We start from the raw sequence: 4,143 nt of genomic DNA on the forward strand, positions 1-4,143 counted from the left end.
CATCTGCAGAGTTTCATCTTCGTCTGCTTCTTCCTCTTGTTCCTCCCACCCAGGTTGTGGAGTTTTCTCTCGCAAAGCGAGAAAAGTAAAAGCGAGAAGAGGAGGGTAAGATGCGAACCAGGCGCTGTTCTTCGTTATGTTGTCTCATCACACCCACTACGTCCAACTGTCGGCTCTCTTCAGCTCTATTCCTTCTTCATCGTCAGCTTCCATTTCTTGTCACCTTCTCCTTCTTTTCTGCAGCTTTGTCACTAATACCGTCGTGTCTTTTCCAAACATAGTTTGTCCCAGAGGCAACTGATACAGGACATGGTAGAACCATTATATTACTCTTTGTCAAAATCTCATCAGCAACTCGATCAACTGGATGATTTGCAGCTTCTACGATGAACTTGGCATTCACATCTCCAGCATTCTCTTTTGTCAAGACTCCACCAATTGCTGCTGGTATCAATACATCACAATGCTCACTCAGAATGCTGCTTGGCTCCACATCGTCACCACCAGTAAACCCTTTAACAGTACCTGTCATCTTGGCATGTTTTTGTAGCTCGACAATGTTGAGCCCATTTGTGTTTCTTACACCCCCTTTAGCATCACTAACTGCTATTATCTTCCCACCTTTTTCAGACAATAGTTTTGCTGCCAATAAGCCTACCTTACCAAAGCCCTGAATGGCGAATTTCTACTTTGCAATGCTTTTTCCATGTTCTTAAAGCAAGACCTGTGTGGCATACACTATTCCCCTACCTGTGGCAGATTCTCTACCAAGAGAGCCACCAAGGTCCAAGGACTTTCCAGTTACAACTGCTGCTGAGTGATCATGAAATTTCCCCTCGTTTACTTGATCTTCATCCCACATAAAACCTTGAATATTCTACACCCACTCGAAGTAGCTCACAATCACTCCACTGGCTCCGCGATCCTTTGTTGAAGCCTTGAATTGTCCAGACTCTCTTGATCAACTGTTAAATGATTCTTTGGACTATTTTACCAGTATCCACATCGTAGGTCGTTCTCATAGCATCACTGACAAAGCCTGATGTAGAACTACAACCCCCCTTCTGAGCTTTGACTTCAACGTCGTGAGATGTCTGATCTTGCAGAGTTCTCACCAGATATTTCATTACCTCACAACTTTGATCTGGCACATTTTCCACTTTAACAGGCACTGAAACTTGAAATTTCTCCTCAGGTATCTCTATAAATGTAGCAATTTCCACAGCTTGCTGACAAAATGGTTCATAGATAGTACCATATGAATCCCCAGTAGCATTGATGGCATCTTTATATAGACTCTTTCAGGCTCACAGAATGGAAAGTTCTTGTCCAATTGAACCCTCTGGTGTATGCCATCAGGGATAGAAAAACACAATCAATGATGTAGCATTAGAGCAGCTTCCTGTTTTTCTAACATCTGTTCATCCTGTGTAATAACTTGTTGATTAAGAACAACCTGCTCTTGTTTCCAGGAATCCGTCTAAACTCGATACTTGATAGCCAAAACTCTCTCCTTGAATTTTGAAAATTGCTTCTCTTCGACAACCCTTATTGCTAAACATATTCTCTTTGCTTCATTGTCTTCGACTTTGTACGTTGTTGTTGCCGTTAAATCTATATGCTGTTTTATGGCTGCAATGCTTTTGTGCCATGATCCTTGTATAAACTCCAATGCGGTTTTGACATTCTTGGAATTTTCAAAATGAATCTATATTTTCATGCAATATGCCCTAGCAGAAATATGATTTGAAAGAGAACTCCATGCATCATCAAAACATGATTTGAAAAATTGTCGGATCCATGATATGCAATCAATCAATCCATGTTACACACAAAATAATGTATGCATTGAAGAATTGTGCCTAGCCTCTCTGGATGTGATCGTGTGTCATGCAAAATGCAAACAACATTCCTTGATTAATTTAAAATTTCTTATCCTCACCTCTCAACTCTCATAAAAAAAATATGATATGCTCCGCTTCACCCATCCAAAATCTCACAATCACTCTAGAAAATGATGGTCCTCAAGATGTTGACCAAATATGAACAACCCTTCTCACAATTGATGGCGTCCTTCACGACCCTCGAACTCTCCCAACCACCTTACACTCTCAACTAGAAGTTCCTAACTTTGTGATAAACATCCCAAATGGTGTGTGCAAGAAATGTGCGTGCTCAATGACAGGTGCTCTCTCAAGTGTGCGTACATCCTAAAAGTTATTGCATATAGCTGCAGCGGACCTCATGCCGTGCTAGTGCTCAATGATGGTGCAAAATGTGCATAATCCCAACCCATGGCATGGAAGTATTTGATAAGAACAAGAGACGACCCCTGAGTGTAGTGCATCAACAAGTGCAACGTGAAGCGCTCGTGAACCCATTATCCCCGTGATGTGCAAAAGTCTCGACAAGAAAACATACCTAGCTCCTCAATATTCAGTAGCTATTAGCAAACTCCTACTTCAATCTATCCAAAAAAATACAAAGCTCGACTAAGGCTATCAAGTTTCACACTCAACAAATCAAACAAAATGACAGAAGCAAATCCTAGACTAAACAAATACAAGAATTCCAACTACAAAATAACAAAACAAACTGTCACGCAAATAACTAAGCTAGCAAAAATCAAACCTAACTACAATTTGATTAGGGCTCTTTAGTTTTCAGAAAAACACTTGACACCGTGAGGCGGGGAGCAGTGGAGACGGTTTGTCTCTTTGAGAAATACCCACCTCCAATGATCTAAGACATTGTGCCGAAAAACTTGTTGGCACAACTCTCTCATACGAGCCATCACCCTCCTCCCCTCATCATTCATGATGATGGCTCATGTCCTATCATCTACAAGGTATCCATAACCCTCTAGGGTATGCCTAAGATGTGTCCTCTCCCACCTGCAACCATGCTCCCGGGTATATCCAAGATACCCTTGTACATCTAGTGTAGCTACGGGGGTAGTATCTCTTGGAGTAGCACCCATAGGGGTGCCACCTACGGACAACTAAGCAAAAGTTGGAGTGATTGGAGTAGACATACCCACAGGTGTGACAAATCCCATAGGTGATGCAACTCCAGCAGAACGACGAGACGGAGACACTATGTCGGTACCTCCACAACAACCACATGAGCCACACTCTCTCGAACCGCCACGAGAGCGAGAAGTAGCACTTGTATCCCGAGCCAACCGCAGGCTTACTGCATCCATGTCTCCACAGCATCCCCCAGAACCACTCTCTCTGTTTGGCCCAAGTCTGGAGCGTTGACCTCATCGACTGGAAACTGAAGCATCAGCGTGCACCGAAGTAGATCTAATAGAACGGCCTGATGGTGTCTGAGACAGCTCCTGGTCCGCCATATCTCTGAATCGAGCCATCTGATTTGGAGACATACTTGTGAAGATCTCCTATAGCTCCTTGTCGCTCATCCTTGGACTCATCATGTTGATCTAAATATCCACAAAGGTCATCTGCACATACAAAAATTGATGTTAGCATAATCAATATAAATCATACAAAGCACGGTAATATAAATCTTTAAAAAATGATATTACTTAAAATGCATATCTTATGTACGCTTATAAGCGATTCGTCAGTGAATTGAGTAGGTGGATGCTCCAAGTATGAAGTATCCTATGGTCCCATGTCAATCTCCTGACACAACTCCGCATACAGTGGAAGGTCAATAAACATATCACCACAAAAGAATGAGTCCACCTCGTTCTCAAAGAATTATTGAACTCCTATATTTCCATCATTGTTACCCGATTCTGGCTCCTCTACATGCTCCAAGCTTTCAGTGGCCTCCACCCCTTGCAATATTGACCCCTCTATTTGCATACTGTCCTCATCTACACTCAAAACATCGCTTTGATCATATACTCTCACACTTTGGGAAGCTGAAGGTATAACATACCACCATCGAGATTGTCGGGGGTTTGGATAGAAAATTACACGTTCAAAATTACGTACAAGAGAGATTTAACTTTTGTGACATGTACCACGTCATAATAAAATTAAAAAAAACATGGTTCATGCACCTGTTCACAATGGACCGGCAACACAAATGTGTCACACAAATCCGTCCATCTTTTTTTGGAATCTATTTCGAGAAATCCAGATGGATCTTGCGAATTGTTGCTCCAGC

The 4,143-nt window shown here is 42.1% G+C and overlaps 1 pseudogene; it reads right to left on the reverse strand.

The window, feature by feature from the left end:
- Positions 1–202: 202 nt before the first annotated feature.
- LOC148037726 (putative glutamate dehydrogenase 3 pseudogene) lies at positions 203–3,205 on the reverse strand (annotated as a pseudogene).
- Positions 3,206–4,143: the final 938 nt, after the last annotated feature.

The sequence above is a fragment of the Lygodium microphyllum genome, chromosome 4 (assembly GCF_053477565.2).
Source record: "Lygodium microphyllum isolate KBCC chromosome 4, Lygodium_microphyllum_v1.1.10, whole genome shotgun sequence".
NCBI lineage: Eukaryota > Viridiplantae > Streptophyta > Polypodiopsida > Schizaeales > Lygodiaceae > Lygodium > Lygodium microphyllum.